Source organism: Camelus dromedarius, unplaced genomic scaffold, assembly GCF_036321535.1.
Source record: "Camelus dromedarius isolate mCamDro1 unplaced genomic scaffold, mCamDro1.pat HAP1_SCAFFOLD_43, whole genome shotgun sequence".
Taxonomy (NCBI): Eukaryota; Metazoa; Chordata; class Mammalia; order Artiodactyla; family Camelidae; genus Camelus; species Camelus dromedarius.
Genome location: NW_026989754.1, coordinates 812,493 through 835,017, shown reverse-complemented (window position 1 = coordinate 835,017; position 22,525 = coordinate 812,493). Strand labels below are relative to the sequence as shown.

The following is a 22,525-nucleotide window of genomic DNA, read 5'->3' as shown; positions in this document are numbered from 1 at the left end:
TAAGCCAGGTTACAGCCTTCTCTGTGTTGCCTCAACTAGTTTCTCCCAACAGCTCTGCTATTCTTCTTTCTCTTGGTGGATTTCTCTTCTCCCATGTGCCATGTACATGGCCATTTTCCCCAGGGCCTCGTCCTCAATCCTCCACTTGGCAGGAATGAATCGCCCCCACGGCCTCACCCACAGCTCCTCTGAGCTCCTGACTGTTGAATCCAGCTTAACAACGGGCATCACTCCTCAGATGTCCCATAGACATTTTGCAATCAAAATGCCACACACAGAACCATCTCCTCGAATGCATCTCCTCCCCTTACACTCCCACTGCAGATCCGCTCTCCAGATGGGTCACTGGAAAGTCACCTCAGCAGCTCTGCAGCCCGCCGCCCCGGCCCTGTAGTCCCCTCTGCAGCAGTCACCACTTCTGCCACCCACGACTCTCTCCCTCTGCCCAGGGCCTCTCTGCAGGCGTGTGCCACTTGTCTGGATTACCTGGGGTGGCCCCCGAAATATCCTTTCCCCCCAAAATATGGGCCTCCCCCCAAAAATGTTATTATCCATTCTGCTGCCAGTATAACCAGATCTACTTTAACATAATCATTATACAATTCTCTTGCTTACATATATTCCAATATAGCCCTGTTTCTTTAAGGATACATTCAAGTCTAATCACACAAGACCCATCGTGACAGTGGCCTTGTGCACCTGATATTCCCACCTGTGGATACTTTGTTCTAACCCTACTTGTTGTTCTTCAGTCTGGCCAAGCCGCTTCATGCCGTGTACTCTTATATGTCTCTACCTCTCTGCATGAAGTGTCCACTCCCTCTACCACACATTAGAGAGCTAACTTCCTTTCACCTTTCAAAATTCAGTTCAAATATTCCCAGCTCTATGAAGTCCAATGTGTGTTCACCTGCTTAGGAATCCATCAACTACTCGTCAAGTCTCGCCTGCCCTGCGGAGTGCAGACACCAAGTCTTACCTGTCTTGGTCTCCTCAGCAGTTGATACAGTGTTTGGCATAGCAGGTGCTCAGTGTTTGTTGGATAGATAAATGAATGAATCAGTAAAGAGATGAGAGGTCTACAATCCCCCCCAGTTACTCAGCTGCCATTTTGGAAAGTTCATTCTGTGGAGTTAAGGAAATGTCAGTGCAGGTGGTGGGCAGACAGAACAGAGGTGAGGGCCTGGGGGAGAAAGGCCTGGTCCTGGAGAGCGCAGGAGAGGCGTGGGTGGGAGAGCACTGGAGAGAGAGGGAATGGAGGGGGCGGGTGCAAGGAGATGTTGAAGAACAACTGATATTAAATGCAGTCACATTTATTAAATGCTGAGTCACATCTAGTAACGGTTCTGAGTTCATCCTTAGACGACATGACCAGAAGGATCTGAGAATCAATGATGGAGAATTACCTGAATGAGTATTCCATTTCATTCCTTGGCAGTAAACCTTCAGCTTTGTACAACATAAATATTGACAAAGATATACACAGGCAACCTATTTGAAAGCCTGACTGCATAATTGCATCTAATTGAGAAAAGCGGGATCCGTTTCGGTATGCTAGGTCTTTGTTTGGCTCGGTAACCGATGCTTCTGAGACCCAAAGCATATTCTAGTATAACCGACAGCACAGAAATCCCCACTGATGACTTACTCATTTCAGGGTATTCATAAAATAACCCCAGTTTGCCCGTTGGATACAGATGGTTGTCCCATTCCCATCGTGGGGTGGTCTATTCTGCTCCCGAAACTGTGGCATCATTAGATTCATGACCCATCTGTCAAACAGATCAAATTATAAAGCAAGATATTATCAGACCAAGGTCATAAAAGTATTACTGACATTTCAAGCTGAACACATCATCTTCCCAAGAATTTAATTTCTTGTTTTCAGGATAAATTTCTTTTTATTGCTGCCTACCTACACTCAAGTATTGTGAAAACTAGTCCTGACTACGTACCTTGTGTTTACCAAAATTGTAACGACTACTACTACTTTATCTCCTACCTCCTTTTCAGGTGGGCACTTTAGCTTTTAGAAGATACCTACCCTCATTTGTTTTTTCCCCCATTTCTCTGCTATTATCCACCATGGCATTTCCAGTTTGTAAATTGTCAGAGAAAATAAGTAAAAGAAAGAAATACAGGGTCGGTGAGCTGGTGATAAGTGCTGCAGAGGAAAATAAAGGAGGGCGAGGAATGTGTGGTAGGGAGGAGTGTGGATGGGGCAAGTGACCTTTGAATAAGGCAAAGACGGAGGCAAAGGTGTGGGCAGAGGGAACAGTGATCACAGGCCTTGAGGTCCCTCACGCTGGACAGACAGCATGGAGGCTGGTGTGGGCCAGAGTGAATAGGAAATAAGTGGTGGTTTTGGGGGGTGGAGCCTTAGAGGCTGCCGTGAGGATGTTCATTTTTCCCTCTGAAGGAATTGTGGAACAATGGAGGATCACTGAGCAGAAAAGTGATACTCTACCGTTGGATCGAACAGGTCCAAGACCCTAATTTCAGCTGAACAAATCAAGGGCCAAAGAAGTGACATGCCACCTCAAATTCAGTGCAGAGCTTGAAAGAAACAGCCTCGACTCGCAGCCCAGTGCTCTGCCCCCTTCTGGATGTTGTCCCACAGAGCTGTCTCTAAGGTTAAATTTTTTCCTCACTCAGAGGCTTGTGGGACAACTGAATGCTTCCCCCTTTTTCAAATGGCAATTTGTCCTGAAAGGAATTCGGAGTTGGCAGTGAAACAAGGCATGGACCTGTAGACTACAGAGCTGTTGTTCCTGAAAGCAACAGCTGGCGCGTGGTTTACTCGTGGAGTTCAGCAGAAGAGACAGAGCAACAACAGACAACTTAGCATCTGGCGGAGCTTCGGCTGACTGCACTGCACGTTTGGATGGATTTCAAATTTGGACAGTGAGGCGTCTTCACACGAAAGGCAGGTGTATACATCATACATGCCCACACGTCTGTATGCACACACACGTGGACACACACAGAGTATATGATGTGACTTGTAAAGAGCTTCCCCTGCTAGGTTTCCCACTGCCTCTGATCTCAGCGTTAACCTTTCCCTGGCCATGCTCCCAGGGTTGCTACGAGATTTCTTTGCAATGGAACATGCCCTTCGCTTCACAAACTTTCCCCAATTCTTTCAATGACATTAGGGGAAGAGCAGGGAGCTCTGTGAAGTGGTGGGGATATGGACTCGAGATACCCCTGAATCTGAATCCACACTTCATGGCTTATTTGTTATTTAACTTTATTTACATTCAAAATGCAATTGTTGCAGATCTCAGAAGTTGATTTACACTCACTGCTGTGGCAGAATGTTGCGGTCAGTAGACCCACCACTGGATCCTCTTATTCAACACGTCCTTCCAATAATTCACATATTACTGTATCACAAAATGCCCATTTCTATATTTTGATACCTGCTTTTCAGTATAATTATCTTCCTTCTTTATTCTCTAAATCTTATGATTTTTAAACATTTTTCTGAGAAGTGTTCCACAGGCACTTTACATATGATAAGTTGATAAAGAGATCCTGGAGCTCAAAACCACATTTAAATCCTGAGATAAACTCAACTGTGCCGTATACATGGATAGGTTTAGTCTGCTTCCTTTGTTACTTTGTTTAGTAATTTTTGTTTCAAACAAGATTCTACTGTATAGCACAGGGAACTACATTCAATAACTTTTAATAGCCTATAGTGGAAAAGTATATGACAAGGAATACATATATATATATATGTATGTATATGTGAATCACTATGCTGTATACCAAGAATTAACACAATATTTTACACCAACTATACTTTCAACAAAAAATGTTGAAATAAAATTGGGAGGTGAAACTTCGACTGCCCAGGCTGCTGTCAAGATGAAACGATTCAAAGCAGGCCAGGTATTAGCAAACCCCCTAACACATCAAAACCCCATATGGGATCTTCTTTTTGAGCAACACAGGCTAACCAGCTGTGGTCACCTGTAAATAAGGTTGAAGTCACTTAGACCCTTGGCTTGGGAACGCCGTGGCCACCGGGGTGGCGGTCACTGCAGCTCCTACGAGAATGACGGGGACAGCCTGCTCCTGACGCCGCTCCCCAGGCCGCAGCCCGGAGCACTGCAGTCAGGTCTGAGGTCCGGCCGGGAGCGCACAGCTCCACAGCCACTCGGAGCCCTGCGGTGCGGGTGGAGCTGGGACCGCGCTCGTCCATCACCCTTCCAGGCACCCAGACTCGGGAGTCCCCTGGGGGAATTTTTCTCTGCCTCATAATTCCTGTCTCAGCCTCTTGTGGAATGCGGTCCATGCCCAACGGAAGCAGGGCTTTAACCCTCCGGGACCCAAATCCATCACGGTTTGGATCCAGGGTGTAACTTCCATGTTAACTCACCTGGTGCTCCCTTCTTGTGCTGAACTGCCCTCCCCCGTCGATGACATTAGGTCGTATTAGAAGTCCCGACTTGCTTGTCCTTAGCTAAGACTCTGAGCCTCTTGCTCAGTCTTCCTGACTGGAACCACTCTTCTGTGGCAGAAAAGCTTGGGCTGTCGGCAACCCATCATTGTCCTCGGTCTTTTGGGCTTTCTGTTGGTTTATGGTTCTCATGCAGGGATACCAATTTGCACATGAGAAACACCTGTAGACATTTTAAAAAATACAGACACTGGATCCTCCCCACTCTCCAGCCAAGGCTGGAAGCTTTCTCCCTCTAGCAGGGGTTACACAATAATTTGCTTGGGAATTGACCACACATATTGGCAAAATCATGGTAAATTGCCCTTTACTCAGTGCTTCCCACGTGGCATTTTCTACTTCATGTTGTCTTTGTACGTTCATTATCACATTTAATCCCTGAATTATAGATAATCACCTTTTCTTTTGAGGACACTCCTACTTGCTAATCTTGAATACAAGTATCTTTGATTCTCTTAATCTATTTCATTCCTGAGTTTCCTGTTCCTGGATTTAAAGAGTGAATTATGGACACATGTATTTAAGATTCTCTTAATATATCTATCTGACTCATCCTCTAACCAAATCTTATCTGGAGAAGAGAGATTTTCTCTTTTAAATATTTGCATTTTCTTACTATATAGTAGTGCGTACACACGGTGGAAAATGTAGAAAGCATATAAAGTAAGAAAATTACAGCCATACATTATCTAAACACCAAAGGACAGTGCTATGTCATGTTGGGCATTTAACCATTTTTCTTAATATTTTATCATAAAATTTCCCTAGGGCAAGTTACTTAACCCTGGAATTGTACTAGACTTTTGTCAAGTACAGAATAACATTCCCAGAAATGACCCCAACATCAAAATAGTACGTGAGGCTGGGAAGGCCATAGGGCACTCAGCTTAGTCTCTGAGTCCTACAAAGAATGCTGTTAATTCACTGATGTTACTCATTCGATGCCTGTGAGTCACTCACTCACTCAGCTGGCTCGGACTGAGACCTACTTTATACCAAGTGCCGATCCAAGTGCTGGGGAGACCCCAGAGAGAGAATGGATCACGGCATCACTGTCCTTCTTCATTTGCTCCCAGAATCCTACTCAACAAACCCACATGGGATTGGGGGGTGGAGGCAGGTGAGATATGGTAAAATTCATTTCATTATGTTCCTTTAGACATATTTAAATAGCATGAAAATAGTCACTAACTTTGATAAGTTTTCTTTTCCCTTCCTATGTATTTTTGAGGATGGGTATAGTTTTGGGGCAGCAAGAGTAATTGATAGATCTTTAGTATGTTAGGATTTTATATGAAAAATTAAGAAGGAAACTGGCACCTTATACAAAGAGAAGAGGCAGTGAGGAAAACACAAGCCACCCTCGAACTTGGCTACCATTCAGAATTTCTGGTATTCAAAAAAGGGAAACATAATTCAAAATATTTTCCCTAAATATTTTAGCCCAGAGTAGAAATACATGTAGGCAAAGTTCAGCTCACTGGAACCTACAACAACGTGCTTACTTAAGCGAAGGTATAAACAGACCACAGATACTATAATGCATCCTTTACTTTAAACTAGTTAATGTGAGCAAGTTTCATTTCACATGAATTGCTCAGTACCAATTTAGGAAATATATCCTTCTTGATTGGTAAAAATAGCTCACTGATAACCAGATTCAACAAAATTTAGTGTTAAATAATTAACCTATTTCCTTCAGGAAATGCTTTTGAGTAATCTGAGTTAAGTATTTCCTCTATCTGATCTATTTCTTTTCACAGAGAAAAGTAGTATTATTTGCACATGAGCTACTTTTACTCCTCTGGAGAAATCTGACTGTGAGCTCAGGGTAAGAGTTGTCTACTGCACAGTAGGGAAAAAAAAGATTCATTTCACAGCAAAGATCAGAATCTTTTTTTTGAGGGGCGTGGTGAGCTGGGGGACAAGGGAAATGCCTTTGTTTAGAGACAGACCACAGTAATCCATCCTGAAGCTGAAAGATGAAGACCTTGTGAAGAAATGTGGAAGGACACACTGACACACAAATGTGTTCACTCTGCAAAAACAGAAAGAAGGAAAGAAAAAATAATTTAACTGCCCTATAAAGAGAATGGACAGAAAATTGGTAATAAGGGAGAGTGAAGGAAAGTTAGGGAAGGGAGGAGAAACAGTGAAAGGGAACTTGGATGCGGTGGGCAGAATAGCAGGTTTCTGGAGCTTACAATGAAGGATGATAAGAAAAAAAGTAAAGTTTAAAAAAAGTTACAAAGTTTAAAATAGTTTAAAAATTAAAAAATGAAGTTAAAAAATAATTTTTTTATAGTGGCATGGAAGATTTTAAAATGATGGAGGTTTTTATTTCAAAATTCAAGTTGTTTGAGTTTCTCCTCCATGCTCCAAACAACAGTAAGAATTGCTTGTGTAATTGGTTTTGGGGGACACCACAGAGAGTGGTGAGCAATGCAGTTAGGTTGGCCAGGAGCAGAATGATTTTGTTGAAGGCAAGACAGAAGAGAGATCAACAGTTTCATGAGGACAGAAACTCAAAGCCAGAAATTATCTTAAAAAGCTTAGTGTGGTGGGCAGAAAAATGTTCCCCCCCAATATGTCTATGTCCTTATCACCAGAAAATAGGAAGAGGTCAGTTTCCCTTGCAAAGGGGGTCTATGATTTCAGATGCGGTTAACGTTGCTAACCAGAATTCTCTAAGAGAGACGAGCTGGATTATAGAGGTGAGCCCATTGTAATCACCAGGGTCATTAAAGTAGGAAGAGGGAGACAGAAGAGGGGAGAGAGGAGAGGAGATTTGACCACAGGATCAGAGTCAGAGGCACACAACCATGCTGACCTTGAGAGAAGGAAAAGAGGTCACAGGCCAAGAGACGTAGGTGGCCTCTGGAAGCCAGAAAAGTCAAAGATACAGTTTCCCCTGAGGCCTTCAGAAACAGCCGTGCCAATATTTTGACTTCAGCAGGCTCCTGCGTTCAAGAACCCTACGAGGTTAAATTTGTGTTGTTTAGTGGAGACTATTTCTTTTTTCTTCCTACTACCATGTCATTTGGGGATACTTGTTACAAAAGAAAGTGAATACACTAAGCTCCTTGAAATGTTCAGAAATTGCAGATAACACTGGAATGTCCACTTTGATATGGGATAGGGCTTATGTGAAAATCCAATGGACAGTGTGACTTTTGCTAACATCTGCTTTTCTCATTTTTAGGAAGAGAACAGTAAGTCAAAACCTCTGTAGTTATTATTTTAGACAAGTGTCTCTTAAAACATTATGTAGCCCTGTGCCTTAGGACACCAAGAGAGTCTCTGTTCTTAGAAGAACATGAATTCCATGAGATAGGGTCTTACATCTGAGTCCCACAGTGGTCTCTTATTGGCAATGAGAAATTGGGCAAATCATTTACCCTCTTTAAGCCACGGGATCTTCATTTGAAAAGGAAGATAAGAATAAGGATTGTTTGGGTGATTAAATTGTACACACACACACACATATATGTACAACATTTAATACAGTGACTAACACATACTAGGCACTCAACAAATTCCTGTTATGGATTTTTAAATGCATGTATAAAAGGAGGAGAAAGTTGCGGGATGTTGTGGGAAAACTTAGTTCACGGCCCCAAAAAGGGCCATCTCTCAACGGGCTCTGATCAGTCAGTCCCCAGTGATGGGCTAATAAGCAGAAACTATAGCACTTGAGGATTTAATTTAAACATAAAAAGGAAGGAATTTAAACATAATTATTAAACAGGAGGTATGTTTACACTGTTGGCTGGATCATCTTATCTGGAGAGCTTTAATAAGCAGAGAGTCTCCCCTGTTTTAGAGATGGGCATGCAGGAAAATTACTTGGATGGGTGGGCCGTTCTCACCCCAAGATCACATGACTTAGTACTCACGGAAGTAACACCTCTTGTATGTTATTCCAGATGGACTGTCCTCCCATGATTATTGTCAGCTGCATCATCAGTTCAAGGAGACAGCCACCTGGGTCACACTGGAATATTAGAAAGAAAATCTCATTTAAATTTTAGATAGCTCTAACATGAAATAAAGTCATTATTTTATGCCTAAAAAAATCTAAGGAACAGAGAGTAAAGACACTCTTCATTGGGCAACTAAGAGAAAACATGAAACAGGTTAGACTGTCCGAACACAAAGCTGTATTCACACGTCTTCATTTCTGTATTTTCACAGCCAATACACCAGATCTCCAGGATAAGTCACAAATCTGCCATTAAAGAATGTGATGTAGAAACACGAGGAGTAGTATTTGACAAACTGGAAGAAGAACACCTTCATGGCTAGGTTGTTCCCACAGTCAGTCTGGTCCTTGGGATCTCTGCAGCTAGAATAAAGAAAAGTTAAGTCTGTAAAACTGTGAACAGCTTTGAGACCATAATCAAAGCCACGGACACATGAGTTAACAAGCTAAATATGTATATATATATATATATATATATATATATATATATATATATATACACAATTCACACTTTTTTCATATAAGCTGTTTTGAATTCCTTAAAATAACTACTATGTTAATTCCAACTGTACACACTGTTGTAAGAGTTTCTCCCACTATGAATGCAATATCACACAAGGCAAAAAAAAACAAAGTCACCCGTTCCTTAAAATTTATAAGCACAACAGTATCCAATGGGCAAGAACTGTCCTCTGTCAGGTGTAAGTTTAAAGAAAGCTACTTCTACACATCCTGCTAAGTGAAATTCTCTTGTCTCCCTCAACGGCAGGAAGGTAGGACTATTGAAGAAAACAAACAAAACACGGGGCAACTTGCTAGAAGCATTTGGGGAACATAAAACATCCTGCTAGTTCAAAATTTGAATTGGTCTTAGTGTTTTCAGAAGATGACCACTGAGCAGACAACTGGGAGAACGACCCAGCCACATGCAGTGTGTGGGAAGCAGTTAACTAGGGCCGCTAAGCCGCTGGCTGGGATACAAGCCAGAGAGAAGAAACATTTGTTATAGAAGCCACAGCTGATGAGAATGGAGCTACACTAACAGGAACAGCATGGGGGGAGGACACATAACAGTGTGATTACTTGTCCTCTCCGTAACGCACAAGCAAATCTGCCACTGGAACCACGACCCTCTTCCACTTATTTGCAATAGAGAGACTATTTACTTTCAACAATAGGGTACATGATCTAATGTAATTGAAATTATTATTAAGCACTGACATATTTACACAGAGCTTGGACATTCTAAAGCTTTCTTTGTCCCTTTTACTAATGCATAGCTGCAGCTAATTCACTTCTCATATAGGCTAGAGAAAATACGTTTACGCTTGAAGTTTTCTAAAGACTGTAATGTACTGGAATTGAAGTGCCTAAAAGATAAAGTCTCTGTTTTGACCTGGTTCTAAAACTGGTGTAGAAATGACCTCAGCTGCAGAAGGAGCTTAACAGACTCAGTCATCTTGATTGCCACTTTCTCATATAAGGCGTTCAGGGTCACGATGATGTTAAAACTGATGAGGGAAGCAGTGATGGGCGTGGCCCACCTGCACAGTCAGGTACTTCTGGATTGGGTCTCTTCCATTCAGGTTCTTGGGAAGTTCTGCTGAAAATACAATGAACACTGAAAGTCCGTAGACAATGATCCCAATAACTGAAGCAATGGTCAACAGGACCTGACAACCCAAAAGCCCAGCAGCATAAGGCTCACTAATGATCATATTTTTACACAGAAAACTTGCCCCCAATCTACGCTTAAACAGACAACATGCACGTGCTGTAAACCTCACATAAACCTGAGAAGTGATGTAAATCGCATGTAAATGCCACAAGAGACGTGAATATCCGGCATGTTAAATTTTAGGGGAGGAGGAATGAAGGATGTCAAAAAGAATGAGTACATCCACTAATGTAACATGCTGACAGCAGGAGCAGCTGTGTGCAGGGCATAAGGAATATATGGGAACTCCACTTTCTGTGAATTTTTCTGTAAACCTAAAACTGCACTAAAGAAGGAAGCCTGTTAAGTATATCTTTAAATGGCTGAAAATGGAGTAACTGGTGGCATGTTCTTTTGGAGACAAGTCTGTGATAGCAGAACCAATGAAAGTATCCCTTCTACATCTATAGAATTATTTAGGTTATGAACTAGTTGTAACCCATGAAGGGGATATGCTTCCTTTCAAGGGAGAACCTATCACTGATTCAGGGGTCAGCAGGTGCTAGCTGTCATCTTCATTCTGAATAGGACCAGTGAAGCTGTGGACATGCCCTGAGGGAAATAGTGGAAGTGACTGCAGGTCTCTGGTGATGAAAGCTTCACATGCTTTTCATACTCCTTGAGATCTTAAAATGGCAGGTACTCCTACTCCCTGCATTTGCACAAGATTCATGTCCCTGATCCATTGTAGTTCTGACTGTGTGGACTCAAGGGCAACGGGAGTGTCTGAAGCATAATTTGCACGTGGCTGGTAAGGCTTCAGTTCCTCACTAGGCAGGTATTTTTCTGCCCACTGAAGAATGCACATTAAAGGTACCATTTTTAAACTGTTTTCCTTCCATCTACCTTCTTGGTCATAGTCCAGAAGCATGTACTCAGGGTCCCTGGCTGCTCCTGATGGCTGCCCCAGAGAGAAAGCTACAAAGAATGTGAATTTCAAGACTAGGTGAACCACATCATGTTATTTACAGTAACAGCGGGAGGCTGGCTTGCACCTGCAGGGGAGAGCAGATGGAGTGTTTACAAGCCCCTCCTGGAGCCACACTCCTGCATCTGGATCCCAGCTCCGATGCTAGCTGTGGGGCCTTGTGCAAATTTCTTAACTTCTAGGGGCTTCAATCTCCTCACCCATATAATGGGGGGATAATAATAGCAATTTATAGGACTATTGTGATGAGTCAATGATTTACTAATTGTGAAAACAATTAGAACATTAACCACCGGCATGTGAAAAACTATACCTAAGTATTAGCTATGAATATGGTGACCAAAGTCTTAAAAAGGTGTTTTTCTTAGTTTTTAAGCCATCACTTTGTAGAGAAAGCATTTTATTTTCTCCTCTACTCTCTTTCATCATCCTTTTCTTCACAGTAAGTCTTCATGATTGTGAAAGGAATAACTTTTTGGTGTGTGTGTGATTAAATGTGAAAATTAGTTAAGGCTGTGAAAAATGTATTATACAAGGTATATTAAGCCTTCCTCTCTTGTACAGCACATATAGGCTATTTAAATACTATGCAATTTTAAAAAGTCTGCATAATAATTTTTTAATTATGTATTAAGTAAACTTAATAGTTAAGATTCTTTAAATGCTTACTATTGCTTCAGCACACATCTATTTTTCTAAATCCTCACAATCACCCTGTTGGGAAGGTAATATTATATCTCTTTTACAGATGAGGAAATAGAGCCACATGGAGATGATGCAATTTGCCCCAAATGAAGCAACTATTAAGTGAAAGAACTGAAATACTCAAAGAGCCCGAAGACACACTAACTGTAGAGCACTGTCTACTACATGGTCTGTGAAATCAATTGTAATTCATTTCAGAACTTTTACAAACTTGACACATTTCCATTTTTCTTCCAAGCACTTAATGGGTTCAATATTTCTTATGAAACAGGAAAGCTTTCCATTCCCCTTCCTCAAGTTTCTTCTTATTTATCATCTTTTCTGATCATAATTTTAACATTTGCTCATTAAAGATAATTTGAAAGTACTCAGTACTGGACAGAACTGTTGTCCTGGATCTGTCCCCAGTCTTAGAAGAGGGCCCAGAATTTGCTTTAGGATAAATAACCTCCCTTTTGTTTTTAGTCCTGTGATTTAAGCTCAATTAACCAACTCATTCTGAAGCACCAGAGGTAGATCTCAGTTGGTTTAAGACAAATAATACCCCTCATTGTATTGGCCTCACACATGATTGGAGAATTGGCAAATAACCCAGTAAGAGCCACTATTATGTGAGGAGATACGTGCTTGTGCCCATGTGAATGATAAGCTTCCTCTATCAAGAGAGGAAGCTGCCAAAGAGACCTCTCTTGGTTTGGATGGATGATCTGGGATGGTGAGTGCCTAGAAGCAGCATGCTGAGACATCTTTGGACACAGAATGAAGACAGGACAAGACCAGCCCTTGACATCATCTGGGCTACAGTATCTCTCCTTGACTGAAGCCAGACCTCAGATCTGAGGTTTTCATTTACAGGAACCAATAAATCCCATGCATCCCCAATTTTGGGTGTTGTTTAAACACATTGGAAATTGATTTTGTCACCTACAATGAAAGGACTCCAACTCTGAAAATGAATAAAAAATAAAATAAGGAAAATGCTTCTACCTATAGACATAATTCCTTCAGAAGGGTACATTGTTTGTATATTACAAATCATTTTATATATTAATTTTATTCTCAAGCCTATCGTAAGCGTAACACTTCGGCATGTCATAAAATATTTTCATGGACACACTTTTTCATGGCTGCAAAATATTCTACTTTGTTAACGTTTGGAAGAATATTTTGGCTGAGATTTTATATATATATATATATATATATATATACATATAAAAGTATGTCTGTGACTTGCATCCGTACTGACTTTTCCCTGCCATTTTGAAATACTTCCTGATTAAGTTTTTCAAAGCTGAATTAGTTGATTAAAGCATATGAATATTTTTGACTCTTGATATCAACTGCCAGACTGCTTTCTAAGAAAGCTTGAGGAGTACACTAGAAATTAACACAGCATTGTAAATCAACCATACTTCACAAAAAATATCCAGTAACCTACGCAAGGGATTGGTGATCACTGGCATTTCATCCTCATAAACAGAGCTGTGTCACTTGAGAGGTGGAAAACTACTTCATTTTGATGTGAACTGAGTGAATTACCATTGGAGTGTGACATCTATTTTTCTTTGTGAATGTGTGTTCCTTTTCTCTGCCTTCTATGCTCCTGAGATTTTTTGATGTTACCTTTGAAGTGATCTGAACTCTCTATGTATTGAAGGAATTAGCCCCTTGTTGGATTTGTAAACAAATAACATCCTCTGGTGTTTTGTTTAAAATTAGGATGCTTCTGATGCATGGAGATCTTTGTATACTTTCCTCAGAAACTTACTGTTCATCTAGAGTTTGTGTAAACATCCATATTTATTTCTAGTTTTTTTCTAATTGTGTTACTTTTTAAATGTTTCTGGAATTTATCACAATATATGGTTCACTGTATGATTTCAATCTTTTCTTTTCCCCCCAAGTAGCTAACGAGTGTTCCATTCACTGAATAACCTTTATTTATCTCCCTGATTTGTAATGCCTTCCATCTCTTATATTAAATTATTATTGATATCAGAGCCCATATCTGGACTTCCTGTCCTATTTTCTAATCTGGCTATTCTTGAACTACTAAAAGTCTCATTATCTTATTAATTATTATATTACTAATATGATTTTATTCACAATAAACCCCAAATCAATTTTATAACTTCTGATATTTTGGAGATATGATCTTTTAATCTAGAATCATGTGATTAAAGCATCTTTTATATCTTTCAGTAGTTTTTACTTTTATTTTTTGATAGTTCCTACTATCCTTTTCTTAGGTTATTCTTAGACATTTTACCTTGGTTGTTACTCTTGGAAAATTTTAGAAATCTTAATGCCTCCATCTGGTCTCTTAATCAGACCCTGGAGAATCCTAAACCACTGATCTGATTTGAACAAATGAGGTGAAAAGAATAGGGGGAAGCACTGTGAGCAGAAGAGACTGTGGAACCTCCAGAGTGGCGCCCTGCATTGGCTCAGATGTTCTCTGGAAAAAGTTTTCTCTATGAGACTTCATAGTTCCCAGCTTGATTTTCAGTTTTCTCAGGATTTCACATTAGATTTTAAAAAGTCTGTGGCAGGTTCTTACCCAGAAAAAGAGCACTTGCACAAAGGGTTATATGTATAAACTTTCCCCAGGTGGTAAATGGAAAACTCTCTTCTTCCTAATTAAAAAAACAAGTTAAGTCAATCAAGGGATTACACCAATGAAATGACTTTTCTCCTAATTGGTCAATAAATCCTAAACATAATTTAAAAAAAATAATTTTCAGACATAGCCTCATTATTTGTAATTGCATTGGTTTTTTCCTTTTTTTTGTTCTTTTCTTTTCCGTTAACGATGTCAAACAAACAACAAAATACGTACAGTGTTCATTTTAATACTATTTTTTGAAAATGCATATGTGAACAGTAAACTATTTCCCTGCCATGGTCTGAGCTTGGGGGTCTGGGTACCTGACGAGGCCTGAGCTTGCCTTAGATTTCAGAAGTGACGGTAGTGACAGCATAGAGTCCGTGCAGGACAGAATGTTTCACAGGTGTCGGCAGCTAACTGGTCTCCACTGTGTGTTTCTTGGTTGAGCTTTATGTGTTAATTAGCTACAACTATGAAGTTTTAGAGTTTACATTATAGAGTTTATATTTCGAATATTTTTAAGAGATGAAATCAGTAAGAATCAAGGTTTACCTGGATTATAAAAACAGATATAGTATAATAATAGCTGTCCCTAAGTACATGGCCCTTCCTCTGTGCCAGGAAGTCTTCCAAGTAGATTCTGTACATTACTTCGACCCGTCATTGCCACAGTCATGAAGAAGCAACCCTCTTATTCTTATTTTATAGGAAACTATGGCACAGAGAAGGTAAGTTGTCCAAGATCACTCAGGAAGCAAGCTGCTGTGTTCAAATATGAATTTAGGCAACTTCATTCCCAAGCTCTCACTACCACAACGCTGGCCTCTCTAAACAATGGAGCATACTTTCGCAAGTAAAGTAAAATGCTTCAATTAAAAAACTAAACAAAAAAATATTAGGCAATTTTTTAAAAAAGGAAGTACGATAAAGTGAAATGAGTTTTCATCTTCAATTTTTCAACAAGCATGTTCTAATGAAAATTTAAACTTATTAGCTGGCAATTTTAAATTTAAAATTGGCAGTTTAAATGACCAAAAAACTTTTCTTCAGTATTTTTTGTATGCTGCCAATATGATACGTTTTTGTTTTTCAGGACTCAAAAGCATTATGAACATCTAATTTTGTCTAAGTTTCAGCTTTCAACTCTGAATGTACAGTCTTTTACCAACATATGCTTTGACCCCCATCTTCAGTTGTAAACAATGGGAAATATTCATAATGGGGATTATTAGAAGCTTATTACATTGTAAAAGACAAATGTCACTTTCTATTGGTAGCTGAACCTCATTTTTTTCCATTTATAAAAAGAGGAGTTTTACCTGCTCCCTCCAGAACTTTTCAGTGCCAACATTCTGTAGATCTGTGATTCAATTTATTAAATCTATAGTTGGAGACATTTTCAGATGCTCCTAGTAAAAGCATTTTCTTTCCAAGAGTTATTCATGTTCACAACATACTGTCCTGCTGCTGCTGACTGCAAGTACCATCAGCTCTAAATTATCTCAGCTGATGGAAAGAAGCAATAATACAGATGACTCAAAAAATCATCTTTTCATAGCTCTGGAACGTTGATACAAAGATATATATTATTATTTTTTAATTTTGCAGCAGGAGTGGCAGCAATAAATTTACATTTCCAATTATATAAAATGCCTAGCTCAAACACTGCTCAAACACTGATGGCATCTCAACAAATGTTTCCCTGCTTCTCCTAACCTTTCTCTGACTTTAGGATGAGAGTCATGCTGCTTTGTGCACATCCCAACCGGAAGTGGGAGCAGTGACCGGGACTTAGTTAAAGACAAATGGGCACCTAGTCTACGATGAAAAGGAGGCGGCAATAATGAAGGCACATGTGAAAAAATGGGAGTCAACTATAAAAACCAATGTGTCTTTCCTCCTACATCTATGTCATAGCAGCTAATTTATATTTTGCATTTATTTATTGGTGTTATGAAAGGATAAAAGTCAATGCCTCTTTTCTTATACACTTATACAAGACTTTTTCTTTTCCCCCTTTTTACTGTTACTATGAATGAAGGACCACACTTCTCTTCTGTGTACACCATTCCAGTCAGTGCTCCTTCAACTTGGCTGCACATTAGAATAACCAGAGGAGCTTTAAAAACTTCCCTATGCCAGAATGCACCAAAGGCCACTAAGTACCATCCGAGTTAGCAGTGATGGAATCCAGGCACCAACATTTTTTAAGGTACCCTGGTGATTCCAACATGCAGCCAAGGCTGACAAGCCCAGAAGTAAACAGACTAAAGTGCATCTAAACAGCGCCCGCTTTTCCTGGGTAATCTCATCTGTCTCCACGTGGGGACACCGCGCCTCCTATTCTGGCTGGACTTGTTCTTCCTGTTCAAACGTGTCCCATTTTTACTCAAGTTCTGCCTGGCGCCGCTTCCAGAACTCCAGAAGTAAGGTGACTAACAGAGAGAGAGAACAGCAGAATGTGGATCTTCAGTGATGACTGATGCTTCAGAAACCAGTACTTAATATTTATTACCGTTAACACTTTGGTAAACGGTTAATAAAATCACATTTATTTATAGGCGATACTAAAGAGAAACATGAGTTAATGCCTTTTTTTAAGAAAAAAGAAAATGTAGATTATTTATTGAACTTTTGGAAACAGACTAGCTCTCTAGCTCAAGAAAAAGTTATTAACGTGATGGTCAGACGCAGGTGACTGTGTCTGATGCTAAAGTATCTGCTACCAGCACATTATGCCCACTAAAAACACAAATATCAGGGGGATGGGTATAGCTCAGTGGTAGAGCACGTGCTAAGCATGTACAAGGTCCTGGGTTCAACCCCAGTACCTCCATTAAAAAAGAAAATTAAAAAAAAGTAAAATTAACTGTCACAATTTAAAAGCAGTGCACGGTCCACCCTCCAAGCCTTCTCCTCACATCCCTGTCTCTTCTGTCCAAAGGACCTGAGGGTGGGGAAGGGGATAACAATGCTTTAGTAACCCTTGCATTTCTATTTTCCACCACCCCAGTCACACAAAATTAAAATAATATTCTTAAATATGGAAAACTGCCATTTTCCTCAATCTTCGGTAAAGTAATTTTTAGAAATCGTCAATCTGTTTTAAGACTCGTAACTTCAAATAGTAGACAAAAACAACATGAAATGTTTATTGAAAAATGTGGCTTCAGGGTAAATCCCCTAAGCCCTTCTTCCAACCAGACTGTTACCCCTAGGCCCTAACTCTAGAGAAATTCCAGAATAACCACTGTTCCCTCCACCATTATACCTGAGTCTCTACCATGCTCTGAGAATAAAGAGAAAAAAGACACAGTCCCTGCTTCCGGGAGCTCCTAGGTGCACAGGACTCATCATGAAATGATGGCTGAGGAGGCGTGTTAAGACGGCTTGGATAACAGTCAGCAGTGGGTGCTCGGGGCAGAGAGCCGGAACTGTAGCCAACGCTCTCCCAGAGGAGGGAACCACTGTGGTGAGTTCTGAGATGCCCTAGAAGTGATCAGGTGAAGTTATAATGTTAAGGCCATTTCTCCCTGGGGAGCTGCACATGCAAAGGAGGGAGGCCAAAGAGAGCCAAGTCACTTCCAGGAACTGCAAATAGTCTAGAAGTGAGAACAGGGTGTGGGAGGCAGGTGAGGCAACCAGGTGGAGAGATCACAGGTGCACATCACACAGGACTCTGTGTGCCTCCAAGGTAAAGGAGACATGCAAAGTGATCTAGAAAGAAAAAAGATAGAGGCAGGGAGACCTATTGGCAGGTTCATGTGAAGGCCTGCTGAGGCCCCGCTAGGAGGAGAGAGAAGAAAACATTTCAGCAGGTGGACGGATTGGCCACAGATGTGATGGAAGGGCAGGAAGAGGTCAAAGATGCCGGCCAGCTTTCTGGCTTTGGCAGTGTGCCAAATTATAGTGCCATTTCCTAAAACAAGAAGGGCAGGAAGAGGAGCAAGTCGTGAGGGGAGACAACTGATTCAGTTCTGGCTGGGTGCCTGTGGGCTCCAGGAGAGATGTCCAATAGGCAAATAAAAGTCTAGAAATCGGGAGAAAGTTCTAGGCTGAGCCAAGTAGTTTTCCTGCTTCAAGAGGCTAATGGTTGTGAGTGGACAAGCTCACGAGAAGAGATGTAGAGGGGTAGCTCTCACCGTCCTGCACATGGGAAGCATCTGGGAGCCTTTAAAACATAGTGCGCCCCAGCGTGGTGTGGGGCCTTTGTACTGTTTATTGTTTTTTAAATACTTTCCTTTTTTGGGGGGGTAGTTAGATTTATTTATTTTAATGGAGGTACTTGGAATTGAACCCAGGAACTCTTGCATGCTAAGCAAGTGCTCAGCCACTGAGCCATACCCTCCCCACCATTTTTTTGTTTTTAGACATTAGCTCTACTGAGCAGTCAGGGTTGAGAATCAACCTGTAGAGAGCAGAGAGCCTTGGGGTAGAGATCAAGGAGAAGCTTCCCAGAGCCCTGCAGACCCCAGCAAGGGCAGCCGGAGATGCAGGGAGCCTCGGATGGGCTGTGAGGAACGTGAACTCAACACTCCCCAATGACAAACATGTTTCAAGCACCCACTTCCCAGCAGTGTTTCTTCTGAGTTTACTAATTTTCCAGTAATACTGGGTGAGAATAGAAATAATCTGGACAAAGGGATCAAATTCAAATGCTCGTTCTGACCATTCTTAGCTGCGTGATTACTGATTAAAAGGTTACCGGTCTGCCACGTGTAAACTGGGGGACCTAGAACCGTGCTCGTGGGCTGCTGTGAGCATAATGAAATGACAACTATAAAGGCACTCCTGACTCTCAGAGGTAATTGCTACTATTGTCCCCATTTGGGACACCAAGAAACAGAGTCACAGAAAGCTTCAAACATTTGCCCAAGATGAAGGTTAGTGTCTGGAATCAAGCCAATGACTTCGTGGATCCAGAGCCCAGGATCTTCTTATGAATAACACGGCACTGCCCAGGTTCCCTGCTCCAAAACCCGCCTCCCTTTGGCTCAGTTCCATGGGCCCTGCGCTGCACAGATGTCGTCACTGCCTGCCTGCCCGCCCGGTGTCTGACCCCGGCACTGCTCCCTCCATCTCACACACCGCTTCCTTGGGCACACCAACCCTCACGAGGCCATTGCTGTGGGTACTCGGATGTTTACACGGAAACGCAGGTGGCAGCCCAGCTTTTTGCTATAGATGCTGCTGTCAGTGGAGGCAAATAGCTCACAGTTGGTGGCGGAGGCCACTTCTGGTATCCTCCTTGGCTGGAGAGCTGGATGGAATCCAGTTTCCCTCTGCAACTTAGACATCCAGCATGAGAGTTATGTAAGGCCATCTGGCCTCTCAACATAGAAATGATGCCCCCGCAGTCGTACTTAATATTGTAATCTCCTGGCTCCACCAGGGAGCAGAGGCCATGGCCTGTTGTCCAACAAGTTTTGTTTCCTTACACGACAGCTACAATGGGGTGAGTAAACACCGGACCAGAAAATCTACAAAGCCCTCGTGTACTATTTCCTGACACTTGCAGGTCACCCAAATACCCCAGATCCTCCAAGTAAACAACTAGTAAGAGGAACTGAGCTGGCTCGTCTGTCAGATCCCTGATGGCAGGACGGATTTGTCCTCTCCTGCTCTCGGGATCTTCCGTTCTCCTTCTGTGTGCCCTTCCCCGATTGAAGGAGACTGTTCTTTGTTTATGGGCTATGGAGTATTTGTGGCTGTCTGACGAGAACCTTCGAAACTAGAGCTCTTGGTGAGAATGGAAGCATGGCACCCACGTCTCATGAGCTCAGCTACCGAACAGCCTCATCTAGCCAAGACTGTGGCCAACACCAGGGGTCCACGCTGTTGAGTGTTGGGTCTGGAGAGCAATGCCTCCACCACTGAGAAGCTGCCCCACCACTTGTGCCCTTGTCCCCATCCAGGGGGAGGTGACGCATCCATGGGGTGAAAGCCTTGAGGGCACTAGGTGACTGTGGACCAAGCTGTGACTGGCTGGTCCTGCCCCCCAAGTGACCCATGTTACCCTCACATGCAGAAAATCCCCAAAGAGACCCCTGCTTGAGGGAATGGGTCACCTATAAGCCAACTGTCCTCGGGCCACCTAAGAAGCAACACAGTATACACAGTGAGCCACCCACTCACTACAGTATCCAAGGCTCACAGTTCCCTCATGTGACACCATGTACCCCCAGCAAAAAGAAGACCGTTACTTTGTAATTGACTTGAGAATTCTACTGAAAACACTGCCTTCCACCTTCCACTTATGAAGTTCTTTCCACTGTGTCCCCTGCTCTGCAATTGTGCAATCAGTCCAGAGCTCCCTCATGAGAAAGGAAGGAAGGGGCCGGGCAAATCCAATAAAGGAATGGCACAGCCTTTAGCACCAAGATGGTGGAAAAGTCAACTCCCAGTAGATCTTGAGCTTCAATACACACTCACCGAAATACAGCAGGATGTTAAATGGCACTCCCACAGGTCCCAGGACAGGTTCAAGGCTGACCATAAAATGTCAAAGGGTGAGTGGTGGCCCAATTTCTGGGAATCCCAACACCTTTCCCAAAGCAGTTGGAATATTCCTCCCACTTATTAGCATATGAAGATACTGAGTGCATAAAATCTAACAATCCCACACCTCGTGGTTGCTCTCTCTGCTGAGATAGACAGCCCACACACTGTCTGTGGAGTGTGTATCTACTTTTACTTTAAACTGGAGCACCCAACCCCCATGCCTCATGGCATTTCTGTTGCCTTCTGAAACAGCCCACTCTGTCTATGGTGTATATATCTCTCTGAATAAATCTACTTTTACTGAACTGTGGCTCTCGAATTCGTTGCTGGGCAAACCAAGGACCCACACTTGGTGAGGTGCATCCCAGGGACCCAAATACGACCTGGGATATGGCCATCCTCTCCCCCACATTTTCCTGTATCATACATTCCTTCCCAAAGGATCTCACCTTGTGCACTCCAAAATAGACAGCACTCATGTGTCCTGACCAGGATCTGCTCCTGTGTGTATCATTTCTTATTTCCACTAGAACATCAACTTCAGGAGGACAAGGATTTGGTTCTGTTCACAAAGGAAGCACCAGCACATCACAGGTGCTGGAGAAGTATTAGCTGAATGAATGAGCTGTGGGAAGTCCTGGGATTTCCACCTGGAACTCCTAGCCTCTTGGGTCCCAGCTGACTACAGGTGCTCCCTGCTACTCATGGCTGACCTCTTGCCACCAATCTCTGCTCTGCCATCACCTGAGCTGGGATGAGCTGAGATGGGCACACACCCCGGAGAGCATGGCGCATGGTTCATGCCGTTACAACACACTCGCCCCTTGACTGTTAGATGTTACTTAGGGTGGACAAACTGAAGGCAGCACCATGTGCACCGCCCTACCCCACAACTCACTTGAAGCACCAGGACTGCACACAGGGGAAACGCTGGCCCTTTGCAACCTAAGGAGAGGGACTATGGGTGAGAAGAGGGTCTCTGTCAACTAACAGTCTCTTTACAAGCCCAGTCTTAGGAAATCTCTTTAAAGATACTTTTTGTATCATCCTTGTGTTTCTGTAATCCCTCTAGATTTTGTCATTTTAATCTACACATCAGAAATACAGATATTCTTGAAATCTCTATTGATTTTCAATGAAGAAAATCCTCAATTTCCTACACTGCTAAGAAAATTACTGCACTTTATTTAAAAAAAGCAGCTTCCTTTCATGACTTCCTATCTTCAAACACCTAATTTCACAAGAATAAGTGAAGCAGGACATGAAAATCATGCTATGCTTTATCACCTACAGGTGGGCAGGGATGAAATGAATGAGTACTGATCTCATGAGACGGGTGAGGGTGAGGAAGGACCAAGGATGAGAAACCAACATTTTCTAACCCATTACTCTTTTTCAGAGTCCCAGACAAAACAGTGTGATTGTATCAACTAAAACAAGAATATCTGCACCCTTCTAAATGCACGCTACAACTTTACTACTACACACGGCACTCTGTCACTGACCTAAAGGCTGATGACAGCCAAGAAATTTGCAGGGATCTTATTCTGTGCTCATCCCTTTTTGTCTTTGGAACCTCAGGATATTTGCCTCCTCTCCCTGAGTGTCATTTTCCT

The 22,525-nt window shown here is 42.0% G+C and overlaps 1 long non-coding RNA gene across 2 annotated transcripts in view; it reads right to left on the bottom strand.

Annotated features, from left to right (window-relative positions):
• The window catches only part of LOC135320527 (uncharacterized), a 51,478-nt gene that overhangs the window by 3,785 nt on the left and 25,168 nt on the right, over positions 1–22,525 (bottom strand). Inside the window, exons 7-8 of one of the 2 annotated variants that reach the window (XR_010379697.1) lie at positions 8,365–8,462; positions 1,649–1,772 (exon numbers count right to left, since the gene is read on the bottom strand). This is a non-coding gene — a long non-coding RNA (uncharacterized LOC135320527). Of the gene's footprint in view, positions 1–1,648; positions 1,773–8,043; positions 8,463–22,525 lie in introns of those variants that run through there. The other variant, XR_010379696.1, reaches the window with a different exon arrangement.